The sequence below is a fragment of the Triturus cristatus genome, chromosome 9 (assembly GCF_964204655.1).
Source record: "Triturus cristatus chromosome 9, aTriCri1.1, whole genome shotgun sequence".
Lineage (NCBI taxonomy): Eukaryota > Metazoa > Chordata > Amphibia > Caudata > Salamandridae > Triturus > Triturus cristatus.
In genome coordinates this window covers 1,022,945,164-1,022,966,842 of record NC_140592.1, presented here as the reverse complement: position 1 = coordinate 1,022,966,842, position 21,679 = coordinate 1,022,945,164, and the positions used below count along the sequence as shown (strand labels likewise).

Genomic DNA, 21,679 nt, shown 5'->3' with positions numbered 1-21,679 from the left:
CGGCGAGGGTGAGCGGCCAGGACGCACCTTAGCGCGACTTCCGAGACCCTCCTTATGGGATATCTTATATCACTGAACTCAGATCCACGTCAGGACAACTCCTCACTGACACTGCTGAGATCCGCGATTAATTTTTAGCACACCATGACACACTTAATGCATCTAAAATCACACATAATCCCACTGAACAAGAAGATTACCTGGCCGAAATAGCCTTAGTATATCTAGAAAAATGAATGCCGGACTTTCTAGCGGAACCCTTCTCATCAGATGGGATTATCAGTGCGATTGAGGCGCTGAATGGCTCTACTGCACCAGGCCTCGATGGCTTCACTGGTGACTTTTACAAATCCTATAAGGACCTTCTGGCTCCCCGACTGCTCGAGGTGTATAACGAGGCACCAGAACAGAGGGAGTTACCACCATCCCTTAGAGAAGCAATGATTGTATTACTACCCAAACCTGGGAAGGACCCCTTGCTCTACGGATAGTACAGACCGCTTTACCTGTTAAACTTAGATTACAAAATCATTGCAAAAATGATTGCTTTGCGGCTCTCCTTGTTACTTGAAAGAATAATTTCCCCTGCCCAATCTAGGTTCCTACCCCACAGGTCCACCTCCCTAAATTTAAGAACCCTGTTTGCGGTGTTGCACAGAATTAATCCGAATACCCCGTCTGCTGCAATCCTTCTGGACACCGAGAAGGCCAAGAAGGCCTTTGACTCCCTGGAGTGGCCCTTTTTAGGTCTCGCCTAGGCAGCGCGCATGTGCTGCTCTAGGAGATGACCTTTAGAAAACGGTCTGCTCCTTTTCAAGCACACTCGTGCTTGTGCTGGCATCCACCTTGCGGGAGCGAGCAGCGGCGTGCGTGCTAATTGAAAACATATGGCTCTCGCGCCGCCGCCGCTCACTCCCGCAAGGCGGAGGCCATTACAAGCACGAGTGCTTCAAAACAGCTGCTGCTTGTTTTTTTAACTGTTTTACAAAGGGATACGAAGTTCCACCACTGGAGGGCAGTAGAGTGTGAATCGATGACCGCACGCACACCCCTGAAAGGAGAACACACACGTTGTTCATCGCTTCAAAATTCTCACAAGTTTGGTACGACAAGTTTGGCATGACTGTTGTTTAAAAGCGCTTGGAAACGGCCGGACTGCATGAAGCGCTATTAGTAGAATCCCCGAGAACTTTTCTTGTGTTTGGGTCGGGAGCACATTACATTTGACATTAACGTATTATTGCTGGCACGGCTGTTGTTTTAAAGCGCTTAGAAACGGCAGGACTGCACGAAGCGCTATTAGTAGTTCCACCAAGAAGTTCCCTTGCACGGACTTTGACAGTGCTCCGCGTGAACATCCAGCACACGTACCTAAATGTGCAAACGTATCCTCACCTGAACACAACAAATGCAGGTGCAAGCAGCGGGCACAACTGCCCTTGCAATCAGGGCCGGACTGGGAACCAAAACCGACAAAGTGCTCGGCCGAGGCGAGGTGCAGCGCCGAGAGACCGAGGCCTTGGCAGTCGGTGTGCTTTACACCGTGCCTTGAATGCGTTGCGCTCTCTCTGCTCTCCCAAGGGCACTGCCGGCCTTCTGCGCATACGGTGCCTGGCACTGCTGCCGGGCTCTCCAGTTACAGGGAGCGGTGCCCCAATCAGTGCCTAGGGGAGTCCCAGGTGGCCCCCACCGAGGTCCGGGCCGGTCTGAAGCGACCAGGAGATGGCATGGCCCCCAGAAGCCACGGGTCCCAGGTCAGCAAGTTCACCTGCCGTGTCCCCCTACTGCCCCCTCTCTGGCAGCACCAAGCCCCCGTTCAGCCGTGGCTGTCCCTCACCTTCCATGGGGTGCGGCTCCCGTCTGTCCACCCTTAGCTTTATTCGCCCCTATGCTCTCGCAGCCCCCCTCCTGCCCTCGGTCACTAGCCTGATCACAACCCCTCCTCCACTCTCACCTCTCCTCAAACTCTCCCCCCTCTGCCGACCTTCACACCCGCTGATGCGCCCTCTACTATCTGCAGCGCCCCGGATGCCTCCTCAGGCCTAGGTGTCCCTTCTACCATCGCCCATATTCCAGTAACTCCTTATTCACCGCCTTCCCACCCCTTATCCACTCACCCGCCATTCACCCCTTTCCTGCCCATTCACCGCCCTCCTTCCCATTCACCGCCATCCTGCACAGTCACCCCTCTCCCCCATTCATCTCTCTCATCCCCATTCACCCCTCTCCTGCCCATTTCCGTGCTCCTGTCCATTCTCTGCTCTCTTGCCCATTCACCACATCATGCACATTCACCGCTCTCCTGCCCATCACCGCTCTCCTGCCCATTCACTGCTCTCTTGCCCATTCACCCCTCTCCTGCCCATTCACCCCTCTCCTGCCAGTAAGCGCTTACCTACCCATTCACCGCTCTCCTGCCCATTCACCACTCCCCTGCCCAACACCGCTCTCCTGCCCATTCACCCCTCTCCAACCAGTAAACCCTCTCCTGCCCATTCCCCGCCCTCTGCCCCATTCACCGCTCTCCTGCCCATTCACCCCTCTCCTGCCCATTCACCCCTCTCCCACCAGTAAACCCTCTCCTGCCCATTCACCGCTCTCCTGCCCATTCACCGCTCTCCTGCCCATTCACCGCTCTCCTGCCCAGTCACCCCTCTCCTGCCATTCACCCCTCTCCCGCCCATTCACCCCCTCCTGCCCATTCACCGCTCTCCTGCCCATTCAACCCTCTCCCACCAGAAAACCCTCTCCTGCCCATTCACAAACTCTCTTGCCCATTCACCACTCTCCTGCCCATTCACCGCTCTCCTGCCCAGACACCCCTCTCCCGCTATTCACCCCTCTCCTGCCCATTCACCCCTCTCCTGCCCATTCAACACTCTCCTGCCCAGTCACCCCTCCCGCCATTCACCCCTCCCCTGCCCTTTTCCGTGCTCCTGCCCATTCTTTGCTCTCTTGCCCATTCACCCCCTCCTGCCCATTCACCTCTCTTGCCCATTTACCACTCACCTGCCCATTCACCTCTCTCCTGCCATTCACCGCTCTCCTGCCCATTCACCGCTCCCCTGCAAACTCACCCCTCCCCGGCCATTCACTGCTCTCCTGCACATTCACCAGTCCTGCCCATTTACCCCTCTCCTGCTCATTCACTGCTCTCCTGCCATGTCACTCCTCTCCTGACCACCCACCTCTCTCCTACCTATTCTCTGCTCTCCTGCCCATTCACTGCTCTCCTGACCATTCACACCTCTCCTGCCCACTCACCTCTCTCCTGCCCATTCACTGCTCTCCTGCCCATTCACTGCTCTCCTGCTCATTCACTGCTCTCCTGCCCACTCACCTCTCTCCTGCCCATACACCTCTTTCCTGCCCATTCACTGCTCTCTTGCCCATTTACCGCTTTCCTGCATATTCGCATCCCCTATCCATTCATCCCTCTCCCGCCATTCATTGCATTGATATAAATTTCACAAGAGTGCTATAGTGATAGCAGTCTTTGGCTCCCCTATAGTTCAGGATACCACAAACAACACAAAGTGTTGCTGTATGTTGCTGTGGTAATACCACGCCCTATAAATACTGATGCTGCAGCGTGCAGTAGGTGCCGCGTGGAGTGTTACCACATTACTTAGAGCTCTACATCTTAAAAGAAAGGATAACAATATAGTGTTTTTCCATGTGCCAATTCAGCCAAGACTCTACCCAGTTCTACCTTGTGAAAAACATTTGTGCAATCCCCCACTGATCTTGGACTCCTCACACGGGCACAAACTGTCTACACCTCACTTGGGATTCTGCAGCTCTTTGAAGGAGGGACAATGTTTTTAATATGAGGTGAGGTTACTTGGGTCCAGGCTACAACAGTTACAAAAAGACACCCTGACAGACTTGCACTTCAGATGTTGAGGTACAACACGACAATGCTGTGCAAAAACTTGAACCATCCTGAGTAACATTTGATTCTGAGGTTTTCGGAAATTTCCAACCTCTCCACAAACTGTTTGCGCACAGGTCAGAATTCTGAGATGGGTCCTGTTGACCACACCCGGTAATTAGTAGGTGCATCAAAAAACCTCACACAACATTAAATATTGGCAGGTCAAACCTGAAGAAATTTAGCAGGGGAAAATTGTACGGTATTTACAGTACAATCCAGATTTTAGTGCCTTAAGCACCAAAATAGGCATGTTATTCCGCAGACATCTCATAATAGTTAACAAAGCCAATAGCTCTATCTAAACACTTATAAAGCCCCAAAGGCGAGTGCTATTGGCTACGCCAATGCTTGTTTCTATCTGTTATGCGCAGGATGGGAATGCCCAAGGGATTCATTGACGTTACTGCACTCCTGTACTGTGGCCTGTCTGCGAGGATACGCCTAAATGGCACGTTGTCTTGCACCTTTGCTCTTTCACGGGGCACCAGGCAGGGTTGCCCCCTATCGCCGCTATTATTTATACTGGCAATGGACCCACTCGTCAGACATTTTGAGGAGCGGCATCTGCAGAGAGGGCTCCAGTTTCGCTCGGGACCCCTGCTAGTGTCTTTGTACGCAGATGATGTAATTCTGTACGTCCGGGAACCGCAGGTAAACCTTGACCCCTGATAAGGGAAATTATCCGGTTTGGTCGCTTTTCGGGCTTGGGGATCAATTTGCACAAATCAGTGACATTCCCCCTTACCACAAGCACTAAAAAATGGAACTGTGAGTTTCTGCTGGAGTGATGCGAGGACTCAACCATCTTGGAATATACATCTACTTAGATGCTGCCCAAATACTCCGTCTAAACTACGGCCAAGCTGTACACAAGCTCGAGTCGCAGGTGGAATAATGGCTGCAGCTCCCCCTCTCGATTGATGGCCGAGTTGCTTTGATAAAGATGATCATTCTCCCCAAAAATATCCCTATACCGTACTCATCTCATTAGACTTACCTGGGGAGGCAAGAGGCCTAGGGTCCGTTCGGAGGTTATGACATTACCTCACAGTGGAGGTGGGTTTGGTGTTACAAATCTTCAGTTATATTACCTAGTCGCACAATGCAGCTGCATGCACTCTTGGTTCCACCCAGATGCCAGAATCCCATACCTACAGCCAGAGGCAGACTTAGTCCTTCCTGGCACTCTCAACACGGTCCTGCCTCGGGGCTTTCCCTGAGACCCCTGCAACATAAAAACAGTCTCGACCACTAGTTGGGCTTGAAAAAAACTGATCAGACTCCTGGGTGCCCCTATGTTATACTCTCCTGGGGCTACTGATAATTAATCCTCATTGGATCCCAATCACTGGCGAGAAACGAGTACAAAGAACGCTCTCCAAATACGACATAATTAGACTCGGGGACGTGTTTACGGGGGGGCAGGTTTTCTCTATCTCAGAGGAGGAGAAATTTAATGAGGCATCGTTTATGGATAGATTCATTCTTAATCGGGTTCGCTCAGTGCTGAGGCCGCTACTACCGGGTTTCCCACTGGAACCTGAACCTTTTGCTTCACTCGCCACGGTTATCGAATGCACTGGGGGGGGGCATCTCACTTCCAAAATGTACAGAACATGAGCGGACACTATCCTTGTTGACGATACCAAAATTCGGGAGGCCTGGGAGGCTGAGCTGGGACATCCGATTCTAGATGACCAATGGACTGCCTGCTGTATGCAGACAAAAGAAATCTCCCAGAATAGCCGTCATAAATTGATACATTTCTAATTTCTACGGAGACTCTATATAACCCCAGCGAAAGCTCACAAGATAGACCCGGGTAGACCCCATTGCTGCTTAAAGTGCGGGACTCTGCATGCAGACTTTGGTCACCTCACTTGGAACTGTGGTAAGATAACTGGGCAGAAATCTTTCGAATATTAGGGGAAATGGTCGGGATGGACATCGCACCCACTCCTGAGGTTGCATTATTGGGTTATGTGGTTAATTTCTCGAAGGGGATTCGGAAATGTATTGCCATTGGGGTATTGTTGGCTAAGAGAGAAATTGCAATTAAATGGGGACAAAAAACTGCACCAGCACTGAAGAGCTGGTTAAACAGCTTAGCATACTGCAACACAAATAGCGATCTGTACATCAGCACCTTACCAAGGTCGTGCCATCCAAAAGACATTTGGGCCACCTAAAAAGCTATGTCACTGAGTCACACTCGCAATCTGCATCACAACAGGAACATGGGATTGTCCCAACGGGAGGGGGTTAATCGGGTGTCTAACTTACTGCTGGTAGTCCCAACAATAAATGTAAAAACCTGAGATAATGGATGTCCTGTATGAACCAATGCAATTTGCATGGTGTGTTTGGTCGGGCGATGGTCAGAGAAGAACTATTTTTCTATTATTAATCCAATCTGCAATTGTTGTCAATTCTGCATGGTGTTGGTGATTTACTTTCCTTATTTCCGTACCCTGGATATTGTTATGTATTACAAAACGAGTATTAATGGATTCGGTTTTATGCTTGTGAAACTGGTAAATAAAGTTAAAAAAAAAAAAGTTTCATCCTTGAAGTGGGGGCCAAATATCCTGCTAGGATGATTGCTATGAACTTTAGGTCAATCCCTCCCCCTTCTGAGTAACCTTAGTAGGAAATACCAGACAACCCGGTTGAAAACGTTTCTGGGTCTAAGGTGACCAAGACCACTGGTGTTGCCATCTTTTTTACTTTCTCAACCATGTTAACCACACTTCTGTCGTAATCATGGGTTTGACGATGCTTAAAAAAACCGGTCTGATCCGGGTGTATGATTTCTAGTCTTATTGCCAAGATCTTTGTATGGATGTTAGCGTCCACATTTAGGAATACTATTGACCTATATGATAAGCAATTTCTATGGTCTTTTCCCTGCTTTCGTATCATGGAGATTGTGCCCACATCCATCGCTGGGGTCACACATCGGGGTTTCTGTCAATGAGTTAAATACTTTGACCAAAGTGAGGGATCGTATTCCTGAAAAGGCCCTATAGAACTTGCCCATGTACTCTATGCCTGGGGGTTTGTTGACTTGTAACATCTCAATGACCACTTTAACGTTTTCTTCTGTGATAGGGGATGCTAAATCAACAGTTTGCACGCAATTAACTTTGAGATATGGCTCTTCTCTAGGTACTCATCATGGAGTTTTTCTGGTGTTTGTTTGGTAGTATTGAGCTGGGACTAATAATGATAGATTACTTTTACTTTCTTATCTTTATCTGTTACTCTTTCCCAGTGTATGATAATCTATAATAATCTAACAAAGCCTTGTTCTTGTTTACCCTGGAGCAGTCCGGCAACACGCGGACCCAAATTGTTTCCCTATGTGTAATATATATGCCTTTATTGAATTATAGAATATAACCTTCGCTTGATTAATTTCTTCACCGGAGTGCAACTCGAGTGACACGCTTCCTACCAGAACGTGTTTGGCACAGTTTTCTCATCCCTACTCAGGGGGATCTACTCGTCTGCACCCAAACTTTGTTTACTAAGAGTACCCAGTTGAAAACGAGTGCGCTTCCTCTCCTTCATTAATTTATTGCAGAAGGGACATTTCAGCTTTGTTTGTGCTTAGTGTTTAGTGTGTGTATCTGTCCTCTAATTGATGAGACCAGACTAGGAAGGCAATATGAGGGAGATGCCCTATAGTCTTTTTGTATCTATCACGGTCTTCATCTAGCTTTTCTCTCCGTTATAATCTAATTTTAATGCTGTTAACCATTTTGCTTATGCATCACCATTTAGCACCACCTTAAATAATCCCAAAGAACTGCAAGTGAGACATCCTGAGTGTTACTGATGTCAAAGTAATCATTTATATGTCTACGCAGTTTGCTTCATAGTGCTGGGTCTCTCAGCAGCAATGGGCGGAGAATCCGCTTTTCCCCCAATTTATGTTTGTCAACAGCTGGGCTTTCGTCATAGATAGACATTGTCCCGCTCTCATACTGGGAAGCCAAAGGGACAAGGGCGTAATTGGTTAGAATGTGACCAATTGTCAAATATGTTCTATGGATGTGTGAGAAGAATGTATAGTCACATTACATGTCATGGTGCTCATGCCAGATGTCACGGAGACCTCGTTCCTTGAGTTTGCCTTTAGGTTTCTTCAAGTAAGTCCTTGAATGCAGGGTCCCTGTGTCCATTCTGTCATTAATGGGATTCTGAACTGCGTTGAAGTTTCCCAGGAGCAAAGCGTCTTCTTCTGGAAACCCAGCTAGTACACCTACTACATTGCACAGAAAAACCTCTTGGCTGGGACTGGAGCCATAGATCATAGCAATGGTCACCTTTTCCCCTTCCAGTGTTCCCTTAACCATTAGGTATCTACCCTCCTCATCATTTTTAATGTCTATCTTTACAAAGAGCAAGTGCCTACGAATGACCTATGCCAACAGTGTGTCTAGTGTGGATCGAATAGTAATAAGCGTGTGGGTACTGCTTATGCCTGACCTAAATGTATTTCCCGAATGGCAACTACATCAAGTTTCCTTTCCCCAATATATCACCATACTCTGGTTCTATAACTTGGAGCATTTAGTCCTTTCACATTCAACAGTATTATATTGACCATCCTAAGAACTTTGTATAAATGTTGTTACTGATTTCCCCACTCTCTCCTAGGCTATTCATATTTACTAAAAACCACAGTTCTCTGTGTTTGCCATTCTGGAAACAGAAGTTTGTGTACATAGATTGAAGGTCCATTCCCCCCTTCAAACATTTCACTTTATTTTGGTCCTTGTAGTAAAAGAAAGGTGTAAACAATCTTATTTATGTCACAGTGCTGTTTTAGGCTACCATTACAACAGTCAACGCTCCCTGCACCTTAAAGATTAGGAAACTTGAGATTTTACCTTGGCCTTAGGGGCTCTCTTTGGTTGAACATTAGATAATCATCTTTAAATTTGCAGAGATTCAATTATGTAGGTTTTCGTGCATATCAGGGTCCTAACAGGTCTTATACATGCTGTCGGTCAATGTGGAATCATAAGTGTCATCTTTTTCATACTGTGGCCAGAAGGGTCCTAGTGCCACATTCTTTGTGCCTTTTTTGCACGCTCACAATCCTGAGGCAGGTCAGTTTTGCTAATCCTTTATTTATTCTCTCGAGTCCATTGTCATTTCTCATCCCCCAGGGTCTCTGCGATTGTGGGGCATTAAGTCCACTTGGTTGGTTACCCTTTCAGGCCTTTCTCTCACCTTTTCGCTCCTTTCGCTCCACAGGACCCCACCTCGTGGACACAATTGCCACTGGTGCAGGGCAAGCCCCGCTGCCCCGCCTTCATCGTTACATCAAACAATTCCAGCGTGATTTGCGGCGCCTTTTTCAACTAAGGTTCATTCAAAATGTCTAAATAATATGATCAATCTTTGTAAATAACCTTTCGTGTACCATATATTCTTGTACATATCAGTCACCTTTTCACGTTGCGTCCCCGCTGTTTTTAGGTCTCGCCTGACCCAGCGCATGCGCTGGTCTGGCGAGACTTATTGAGAGGGCTCCAAAAAGTGCTACCAGGCCAGCCTAGAGCTACAGTGCATGTGCGCGGGCGCGCTTTACCGCGATTACTTTCACTTTCGCGGCCTCTTTGATGTTTGATCCCGATCACGATCACTTTAACTTTCCCAGCCGCACGCCCGCTTTGCATAGCCAATAGGTCTCGCTTTTGGGACCTTATAAGTATTTAGTTATGCAACTGTTGCATGGCTAAACACTTATAAGGTCCCAAAGGCGAGACCTATTGGCTATGCCAATGCTTGTTCTCACTTGTCACCTGCGCCGTTCACCTTTGAGTGTCACGAGCACTTGCGTGCACATAGTATTTGAATTTTCCTGTGCAGGCCCCCAAGATTTAAAGCTTCCCTTAACGGCTTTACACACATTTTTTAAGATGACAATGAACTTAAAAGATCCCTAGATGACCTGAATGATGCAAAAATGGATACCGCTTCGCACAGGTTAACTCTTAAAAATAAGCTGCATACTGAAGAAGATGAACTCTAAAGACATGCAAACACATTTATTTCCCGTATGCATTTAAGTAGGATGACTGCCATATTTTGTTAAAGGTACCAGAAATAACAATATGTATAAAGTAGTGATACTGGTTGCCTTGGTAATTAAATTAACAACTACACTATTTTCCTTGCTACTTTTGACTACCTAGTTAAGCATACTCACTTGCATTTGGAGCAATTCAAAAGCATGCTCGGAATAACATATATCCTTTGAGAATCTCTTAATGCCTAATAGATATGCTTCTTTTATAATAATGATTATTTCATAGAAATTTTCAGTTGTCTCCTCCTCGTCAATACAATGAACACTCTGTGCTCTTGTTGCAGCATATGGAAACTTGATATGCATGCTTTTGTTAACTGGTATAGAGGCTTATTGCCTTTTATGTATGCTTAGTGTTTTATTCTTGTGACCACGTCAGTCAGTGGAGGAGTATAATTGCCTTAATTAACCCACGTTACCATTACTTACAAAAGGGGGAGGGTGGTAGAGAAGGTTGGGGTGGAGAGGGTTTGATTTGTTTTTTACTGTTCTTTATTGGATATGCTGAGATCTTGCAAGTACCGGTCTATCCTCTTATCACCTCCCCTTTATTTCTCTCTCTCTCTCTTTCTTATCTATATTTATCCAATCCAATCCAATAAGCTTTATTCAACGTCAAGTCATAATAGCACAGTGCATACATACAAATGAAAACCATGGATTGGTACTTCGAGACGTCGACAATTTCATAAAAGAAATACAAACGTTTTAGAATTACTATAAGGTACTAGGACATAGAATCAGTAAGAGTTCATTTCAAACATTATTGCCGAGATACATAGTAGAATTACAGTAGATAAAATGCATTTCTAAATATTGGTTATTATTCTAAACCTTATAAAATTGACTTAAAAACCCTTCAAGGTGCTTAAAGTGCCTTCAATCTAATGGCCCAAGACCAACCAAGGAATTTTGCCACTGCAATAATGATGGGGGCTGACGTATTCGTGCGCAGTATTCTTTGTGCGTCTCCACTCAATCCAGTTCCCATTGTCCTACAGATTGGTGCCAGCCATGCGCGACGCAGACCTTCATACGCAGGGCAGATGAACAGCAAATGGACCATTGTCTCTGTCTGGGCCATGCACGTGGGACAGACTCTGTCGCCCTCTGTGACCCATCTTGCTGTCTAGGACCTAATGGGAAGTGAGCCTACCCTGAACTGGAAATATAATTTCCAATAGTAAGGTTTTATTATTATGTCCCTGTACTGCTCCAGGCATGGGGATGGTTTAAAATCCATAAAACAGCCCGTAAAAGAGGACATGTATGCATTTCTGTATGTATTATCAATAACTGTGGCTCAATATTTCTCTTTTAGGGTCTCCTTTGGAGGAAAAAGCATATCTGAGGAATTCTCCCAAAGCGCTTCCAAGCCCATACTTACTAAGGTAGCTCTAACCTCCCTGAGCCATTTGATTTCGGCGCTGATTAGGTCTTTTAGACCTGCAGCATAGGTTGCCAGTTCAGGGGTGCACCAGATTCTTCGCCAATATGATAAAGGGCGGAGTCTTGCTGTATCAGCCAGTGCTTTTCTGCCAAGGTCATATAGCAACGGGCGTACTGGGGTACTTTGCAGGAGGCTCGTGATCTTTCGAAAAAACCTATTTTCAGCAACAGTTAACTGTTGCATCTTTTCAAACCCCCAGAGTTCTGCTCCATATAAGGCAGAACTAACCACTTTCATGTTATATATTTGAAGCACCGGACTAACTGGTTTAGTTAAAGAGGTGTTATTTTCAGTTTATAAAACTCCAGCTAGCTGTCGGTGCTTTATTGTGGCCATATCAAGATGTCGATCCCACCTCATGTCGTTCTGTAATATGACCCCCAAATATGGAAAGGAGCTAACTTGTTCTAGGGGGCGGCCGTTCATAAGTAAACCTCCTCTAAATCCCTTATGCAGGTTTAACGCCATGAATTTTGTTTTGGAGACGTTAATTTCCAAGCCCCTTAGTAAGTAAAACTCCTCGAACCGTCTTTTCGCAGTTTTTGAAATAATTAATGTATCGTCCGCGAACATTAAAATTGGGATTTTTACATCAGCTAGGATGGGGCGTCAGTCGGAGTAGATTCTAAAAAACTTTGCAATTCCATTGATGAAAAGGAAAAACAATGTGGGCGCCATAACGCAAACTTGGCGCACGCCTTTCTCTACGGGAAAGCAGTTGGTTACATTGCCCTGAGTGCCCCAACGAATGTGGGCAAAATTATCCTCATGGAGTCTGACAATGAGGGAAAGCAATTCAATTAGCATCCCCATTTCCTGCAGCACTATCCATAATTTCCTGCGGAGCACAAGTTCGAAAGCTGATTTGAGATCGACAAAGGCAGCATATAAGCTGCCCTTGCCTAGGACCACCGATCTCCAGTATACTAATTGGAACCTAAACACCTGATCAATTGTGCTGATATGTGATCGAAACCCAGCCTGCAGTGGAGACAAGATGGACCGTTCGTCAATCCAATCTTGGACCTTATTTAAAACTAACAGCCCCATCATTTTTTGCAGGGAGTCTATCAGGCTAATGGGTCTATAATTACCTGAGAGCGATTTGTCACCTTTTTTAAAAACGGGGATAATCTCCGCCCCCTTCCAGGAACTGGGCACCGAGGCTCCTAGGGCAATAGCGTTTGCTACTATAAGAATATATCGGCTCCATTTTTGCTTGTCATGAAGATATATAACAGCCAGGATGCCATCTAGGCCTGGAGCTCTTGCACCCATTACTGCACCTAGAGCAGTAATAACTTCAGTCTTTTCAAACGGTGTACCTTGATAACACAAATGCTGTAGGTCAGCTTGGTTACCCTCAGTTATACTACTCGCATATTGAGGTTTGAAGTGGTTAACCCATTGCTCCTGGGTTACATGATTTTGCAGTGTAATCGGGTGGCCTCCTTTGCCCCATTTCACTATATTCCAGAACTGCCTGGAATTGTTACTAGTGCAAGCTAGTCTGAGGTCCTGCCATCTACTTTCATCCCACGCTTTCATTGCCTGTTCCTGGGCCCTTCTATATTCTGATCTAGCTGATCGTACTGTGACAGGATCACCAGCCTTAATCATATCCCATAAAAACCTGCGGGCCTTAGTGCATTCTTCATTGAACCAAGGGGTTCCTTTAGTCCATTGTGAATCATTTCTCTTATAGTGCCTGACAAAGTGCAAGCGTAAATGGACAAAGAATTTATTATGAATGTCAATTATGTTCCCAGGGTCCTCAGAGTTAGCTGCACAAGCCTCTAACTCAGCTAATGTCCCAATCATACCTGCGTTAATGGCTGCTATGGTTTCAGGCTTTCTTATTATCTGTACCCACTTTAGTCTCCGCATGTCATTGGTGGGGGCCACCTCAAGGGTGTTCACCATACTACATGGCCGGGTGGGTGCCTTCTCTGGGAGCAAGTCTAGGGTCGCACATAAAGGATTGTGGTCGCTCTCAACTCGGTCCTTCACTGACATATCCTCAAAGGCGTCCCACAATCGTAAATGAATTAGAAGGTAGTCTATGCGATTAGAGCTACAACCATTATTAAATGTGCATGCATCATGCCTATCTGAGGCGGATCTCCCATTTGCAGCTCGGAGGCCATTTTCCAAGCACATAGCGTTGATTTGAATAGCTACATCTGACCACTTTTTTATGGTAGTAAGTTCCAATTTTGGAATGCCTCACTGGGCGTCTTCCTCACAGGCAGGATCGTGTTCACCAGTGGCAAGGGGCTCAAATGTTGACTTAAGGTCACCTGCTATTAAAATTAGGGAATCTCTAGAATACAGATCTAGGAGATCGTCGAGAGTCGCTAAAACTTCTGACTTTTTCCCAGTATTCTTGCCTCTTACATAGACATTATAGATATCAATGTGTCCCTTTGCGCCCATTTTCACTCTAATCACAAGAATGTCCCTGCTCTGAGTTGGAAGCACCTGGATGTTATAACCTATTTCTTGGCGAACCCAGATTGTCAGTTCCCCTGATGGACGGCCTTTCCCCCCCACTAATAGCTGGGATGTGGTAATTTAAATAACCTGTCAGATAAAGGGGCTCCAATAGCCACGTTTCCTGGAAAAGGCATATGCCATGACTATCAATGAATGTTAGCCAGTCTGGATGAATTTGTCTTTTAATACTTTTTCCTTTTCTCTTTTAATTTGATATTGTCATATAGGGAAATTATCTTTATATATTTTGACATGACATAAAGCCCTTGCTAAAACTGTTTGACCATCATATCTGTTTAAAAAAATGTTTAAATCATCCAATAAAAAGACACAAAGTCTCTGATTATATTTACAAATTGAAAGATGACATAATGCTACCACAAGAATGCAAAATTGGTTTTACAGAAACACTTTCCCTTAAAACCAGATGGAGTCATGGTTTGATCCCTAGCAGATGATGGGGAAAAAGGAGTGATAATGATAATTGTGAAAAAAAAATCTCTACGATATCCAACACTACAAATGATGAAGGTAAATGGATAATATAGAAAATGAATACAGAGGGCAAAGATTTATTTTGTTGTAAAAATGTATGCTCCAAACGGTGATGATCCATAGTTTTGGACTAACCTCACAAACAACATGAACTCCATTCCTGACAATGCCTTAATTTTTCTGGGAGGTGAATTTTTATTTATAAAATATTTTATTGAATTTTTTTAATGCATTTCATATCCACCAACAGATACAAACACCTGTTCCACTAGGCCCCTTCCCCATCCACCCGCCATCCCTCCACACGCCCTGCAATGCGATCCATACACATATCACAAATATGTTCTAAATCAACATGGTTCTTCTCCTCTCGGATCTCTCACATGGTCCTGACCGGCAGGAGCGGATCTCCCTGTCTAGGCTCTGTCTCTTCAGTCTGATTGGTTCAATCCCCACTCCACGGTACGGCCCCCATCTTTCCCATAACTTGATGAACTAGATCGGTCTTTCCAGTGCCATGCAGTGGTCCATCCCTCTATGCCACTCCTCCAACGATGGGGGTTCCTTGTTTCTCCAGTGTCGGGCAATGTTTTGTTGCTATCACTAATCCAAACCACAGTAGTGCCCTTTTGTACCTAGGTGTAGAAGAACCAGTTTAGGGTGTGGTCTGAAGGTGATTCCGAGGACTGAACCAAGGCACTCCAATACCGCCTCCCAGTACACGTGGATCTTGGGGCATGCCATTCCGTATGTATTAGGTTCCCCTCAATTATGGCGCAACTGAGGCAGGACAGATTTGACACAGTTGCCATCCTCCATAACCTATATTTCATATAGTATACTCTGTAAATATATTTCCACTGGATTAAACAGAGCTTGGCTGCAAAAGCTGCCTCCTGCAGTGTCCCCATAGCTTCCCTCCATTCATTCTCCTTCAGGGGACCCAAATCATGTTCTGTAGTGAGGATAAGGACACACCTGCAGACATTGCTAAGTTGGCATGAGTTAGACGCCATTTTGCCGCTTTTGCTCACGTTACTACATGGCACATTTCTAGTAAACATTTTGCTTGCGCGCTTTCACATGAGAACTGTCTGTATTTCATGCATTTAGTTGAACACATAGGGCCCGATTCACAGAACTAACTTAAGACAAAATCCTAAACTTACTACTTATGGTATTCACAGAAGTTAGGATTTTGTCCTAAGTTTGACTTAAGACAAACTTAAGACAGACTTAAGACAAACTTAAGACAAACTTAAGACAAACTTAAGACAAACTTAAGACAGACTTAAGACAGACTTAAAACAGACTTAAGACAGACTTAAGACAAACTTAAGACAAACTTAAGACAAAATCCTAACTTCTGTGAATACCAAAAGTAGTAAGTTTAGGATTTTGTCTTAAGCTAGTTCTGTGAATCGGGCCCTCTGCTCCTAGTCTGCACAGCGTGTTCAAGGTAAAAAAACAAGAGCTCTGTTGAATTGCTTTGGTCAGTCTCACGTACCTAGCCATAACATAGAACACAGCTGCAACCCTGGAAATCTGGTGCTTTTAATATTGCTGTGCATGCATGTTAAGACACTTTCCAGGATAGAAGAGCTTGGCTTGTCCGGAGATGTAAATTCCTGCATCTGAACTCAGAGGTATGGGGTCGCCGTGACAAAGCCTGGAGGTCTTCTATAATTATAATAAACTAGCTTCTAGCACGGGGAGGGTGGCAAGGCGCTATGGTCCTATTTCCACAATCATTATAACATGATTAACCCTTTTTTTCTATATGGAATTGTAACTATGCTGATTTGTTTGACCCTATGCATTTTGCTGCTAGTATTGGCTAGTTTACTGCATTAAAGAGCATGTTAGTTAAAATAAACATTTTAAACTATACTTCAACTCTATTTACTCATGTCGTGGACAAGTACGAGAGTTTGAACAAAAGAGTGTTCTTGTGCCCACGTATGCTGAGAGAGGAGGGAGTAACATGTTGTAGGATGTCTAATCATTGGTAGCTTTGCTGTAGCACGGAGAACAAATGAGACACTATAGCTAGACGGATAGGGGATCTGGGTACCGAGGTGGGTATTTTGGTACACCACTACACACTGAGGTCCTGGTTTCCTGCGCATAGTCCTGTATATGTGCAAAATCACTGCAACATGACGCACCTAACGTTTGTTCTGGTTCTTACTTAAGAGACGCTTTAGTAGTACTTGTGCTTGTCCATGATACCCTTGCTTCTGTTTTGCGGCAGACAGATGTGACGGCATAGCCTACCTATATTGATGTTTTTATAGGTTTTTCTTCAAGTTTGATTCATAAAAAGGTTTTAAAGTTCTTTTTGAGTTACTTACATATTGTGCTGCCACGCATTTCGTTTGTTGATCTTCTTTTCTTTGATATGGCCGAAGTGGATATTGCGGCACATAGCCGCGGGGTGCTCCATCATCATTTGACTGCTTTTGGAGTGCCCAGCGCGGGTGTCTCGCTCATTTTTGTGGTAGGAGCTGCTCCGGCTGACCCATTTGAGGTTTTTTATTCTTGGGTTACCTTTCCGGCAGTGGATGGAGATGATGACTTGTTCCATACATACTCTCCCACTGCAACCCCTATAGCGTATCGGCCAAATACTACTCTGGAGGTTCGATTTCCGCATGGCAACACCGTATTTGGTTTAATGGCGCCTTACCCCACACCGTGACACCGGTCCGGTTAGGCCTTTTGATGATTTCTGGGGCCACTTGGCCAGTTTTGGCCGGGTACACACCACATCCACGTTATCTAGTGGCCACTGTAGACGAGTTACGCGTCTTACACACCTCCTTGGTTGAGGTGCACAGGGCTCTAGTACAGTACGTCTCACGCAATCTTCAGGTGGGAGCACCTGGGGTTGCTGCGCTACCAGCTGGACCTGCTGGACTAACTGTTAGTTCAGTTATGGTTAATTCAGTTATGTGCAAGCGTCCACAGAATAAGGAAGATTTACCTTATTGGCTTGCGGAGAAATTAGACCAGCTGGAAGCAGTATTTACAAATACAACTGCTGTGGAGAAACACAGGATTCTTACTATTAGTTTGCAGAAAGACTTAATACCCGAAGTAACTGATTGTGAAAATTGGGGTAAAGTGTTCGCGGCGGTGTATGCGAAATGTTTCGGCACACCATCTATGACTGTGCTTCCCTCTGTGATTAAACGTGTTCAAGATGAACACGGACCGGAGGCGGCTGTGGAGTTAGGGATGAGGTTGGTCGGAGTGTTTGACGTAGTTGCTGATCTGATCCTTGCGAATGTCAAGGGAGATGCAGTCAACTTTCAAGTGTCTAATGCTTTGCGCCTTGTCCGGGATGAGGAGAAATCCTGCAAATTACCAAAAATTATTGCAGAAGCTTATAGAACAATTGGGCCAATAGTTTGGGTGTTAAGCCTTTCGCTAGAATACCTGCACAACAGAAGACACAGACAGCTCAGTCTGCTAAAGACGACCGTCCCAATTTTCCTAAAAAGAATTGGAAAAATAAGAAACATGGGAAGCAACAACAGACACAGGGGTCGCGTGCAGAGTTACCTGTTCCCGAACTTTGTGAGTGCACTTATGATTTGCGCGACCGCGCGAGAATTAGGTCTCCTGACAGGTTTCAGGTTCCTGATCAGTGTTCTCCTCGTTCTTCACGGGTAACATCGGGCTCACAAGCCGGTGGAGGAGAATGCCAGGATCGCGGCAGAGGTCGAGGTGCCCTGCAAGGACATGAGCAGCCTCGCCTGGCTGACGGCAAAGGGAAACACGATGATTTCCCTCGTCAGCATCCGCCTTTTCAGAAAAAGAAAGTTGCCGCTTTTTCAGCGAGATATGCCACAGACGGTGAGAACCCGGCTCCGAAACCTAACATGGGCAGTAACGCTGCTAGACAGCGCAGCAGAAGTTACCATAGTGCGGCAAGCACTGCGTCCATTTCTGGAGGCGACAGCAACTGAAACTTTCATCACAGTTGAGACAGCTGATACCCGAGTGACTCCCCCTGACAGATTATATGACATAGTTCTTCTCATTGAAGGTGACATACAACGTGTAATAAAAGGGATTTTTTGGGAAAATCTAACTTCATCGTATGACATACTCTTGGCAAAAAAAGATTGGCTGCTGCCTTTTGTTCTAGCCGCTCCCTGTGGAGAGGAGGTAATACTCCCCAGTTTTTCACATAACGTATCCAAGGAGCAAGCATTGGCTTTTGCAGAAGAGTGGGCTTTGGTGCGTGCACCTGCTGTGTACCGAAATCAGGTGGGCTGGGATAAAGATTCTCCCCCGCATGAGCTACCATTACGGTCTATGCCACAGCCACAACCCCAATATCCCCTCCGGCGGGAGGCTAAGGCTCCCGTAGCCGATATTCTCGATCAACTAGAGTGTCAGGGAGTACTTGAGACATGTGTGTCACCAATGAATAACCTTCTATTTACAGTAGCTAAACCTGATGGGTCGTACCTCTTGGTTTTGGATTACCGACATTTGAACTCACATTGTCGGACTTGTGCGGTGCAGAATACTCATAGTCCAGCGTTAGTCGACAGTCTGGTTCGTAAAAAATATAAAACGACACTTGACATTTCCAACGGCTTTTACACGTACAATCTATCACCTGAAAGCAGTCAATGGACCTCCTTCACTGCGGGCGGAAAACAAAAATTGGCGTTTGGCAATGGGCTACAAAAATAGCCCTGGTGTTTTCGCCGCCCATGTTGTCTCTTTGTTAGACGGCATAGACGAAGACGCGTACTCATACGTTGATGACATTTATCTGACAGACGAAGAATTATGGGCGGATCTTTGTCGTGTGGATCGCATCATAGTATTATTTGCAGACCACGGTTACAAGTTTAACTTTGCTAAATCACACATTGCAGAGCACACAGTGTTATTTTTGGGCTCAATAATGAAGGAAGACGCTTAGCGCCTCACTTCTTGGAGAAATGCGCACGCTTGCGCCCTCCATCTACACTGAAAAAATTACAGTTTTTACAGTTTGTTTTAAATTTCGGTAGGACTTACAACCCCGACTATGCCCAGCGTATCAAGCCCTTGTATGCTTTGATACTACCCTCTTTTTTTTAAATCCTGCTGGCTTCCGGAACATTCCACTATACTGCAATCTTTCCAGTCTGATCTTATTGAACCAAATTCTTATTGACTCGCGATAACCATACTAACCTGGTGATAAGAATAGTCCCAGGCCATGTGGATTTCACATACTTGACGTTTAATGAAGGAGACACAGTGCCTATAGCTTACAAAGCACATTTGTACACTTCGGCAGAATTTAGGTTTTCCAATGTTGAAAAAGTTTTAACAGCAGTACATATGGCGATCCTAAAGGAACACGCACTGGTGCAAGGGAAACGGATTTTGGTTGTAACACCATGTCCCGCGCTTGAGGTGGTGACAAAGGCCAGTATACCAAAATCAAAAGCTTTGCATCCACGTTGGATACAATGGGCCACATTGGTGACCTCTCTAGATGTCACCTTTATTTTTGACTCTTCTTTACGGACGCAGGAGTTTTTGCAGTATGAATTTGTTCATCCTCCTCCTCTGTCAATGCGCTCACTTGAGCAGTACCAATGTGTCGTTTACACTGACGGTTCAGCGCAACCAGCAACCGGGTCTAAACATTCTTACTCGGCGGCCTGTGCTATAGTGGCTGGTGCCATAGTGAACGGAGAGTTTAAGTCCAATGTTGTCCATGCACAAGCGCTAGGTGACTGTACCGCACAATTAGCCGAATTGCGCGCTATGGTACTGGCTTTGGAGTTTGCAGATCCAAAAATGACTACTTTGATTGTAAGCGATTCTTATTACTGTGTTCAGTCTTTCAATTACAACTTATTCTTTTGGTCTCAAAATGACTATTGTGATTCTAAGGGCAGCGCAATTAAACATAACGGGCCATATGTAGGTAGCCTAATACCGGTCGGTAACGGCCGATTTTCTGTAAATATACCGTTACCGACCGGTATTTAGGCTTTTGGTATGTAGGGGGAACATTTCAGGATTCGGTAATTTACCGAATCGGTAAAATTACCGAATCGGTAATTTTACCGATTCGGTAAATACCGAATCCTGAAATGAGATGTAGGTGACACTCAAATGAGTGATGTGTAGGGAAAATAATTCGGTATTTAGCACCAAATATATGTTGGTGCTAAATACCGAATTCATTGCAAAAAGCAATATTTTGCTGGACTAACAGTGCCATGTGGCAGACATACATGCCCTTAGGGCATGTATGTGCGCCACATGTGCACACATGCAGGAATCAGGGGTGCAACAGGGTGTCAATGTGACACCCTGCCACCCTTGAATGTGCTCCCCCATTACCGAATTGGTAAATACCGATTCGGTAATTACCGAATTTCTCCAATTCAGTAATATTTACCGAAAGATTACCTACATACGAGTTACCACTTCTTAAATACCGAATCGGTAAAGTTCGGTATTTAAGAAGTGGTAACTTATATGCTACCTACATATGGCCCAAAATGCTTTGGGTTCGAGTTGCAGATCTTAAAGACCGTCTGCCTCTCACACAAGTAATTTACACTCTTGGTCATCAGCGCGTAGGAGTACACGCTGTTGGCAACAGTTTGGCAGATGATGCTGCCAAATCAGCAGTAGCCACAAGTTCAGTTGCAGCAGTTACGAGATCCATGAATAAGATTGATAATGACATTTTGGCAGCAATAGCTGCTACTGAGAAGGGTGAGAATTATCCACAGGGTTTCCCTTCCAAATACTCTTATCATTTAAGTCCTGATAATGTTTCTTATGTGAGAATTAACAGTCGCACACGAAGGAATGGCCTCGGCGCATGCTGGAGTGTCTGCCACTGTTTCTATCTTGCAGCAGCGTTACTGGTGGCGCGGCTTATATAAACAAATCCGTAATTACGTGCTTTCTTGTGACATTTGTCAGCAGATCAAACCGTCTACGGCAACGCACCCACAACAAACACAGCTATGCATTTCTAATAAACCTTTCGGTTGTGTTTATTTAGATCACTGCGGTCCTTTTTTCTTCAGATACTGCCTATAAGTTCATCTTAGTTACAGTTGATTCGTGCACACGCTTTCTATGGGTTTGGCCACAACGCAGTGCTAACGCCCGAACTGTCATCAGGGATTTGTGTGTCTTTGTGGGAATT

General features: G+C 45.5%; 1 protein-coding gene across 1 annotated transcript in view; it reads left to right on the top strand.

Moving 5' to 3' along the window:
• Positions 1–21,679, top strand: part of EIF2B2 (eukaryotic translation initiation factor 2B subunit beta) — a 179,540-nt gene that overhangs the window by 49,518 nt on the left and 108,343 nt on the right. The gene's annotated exons all lie outside the window — the stretch shown is intronic.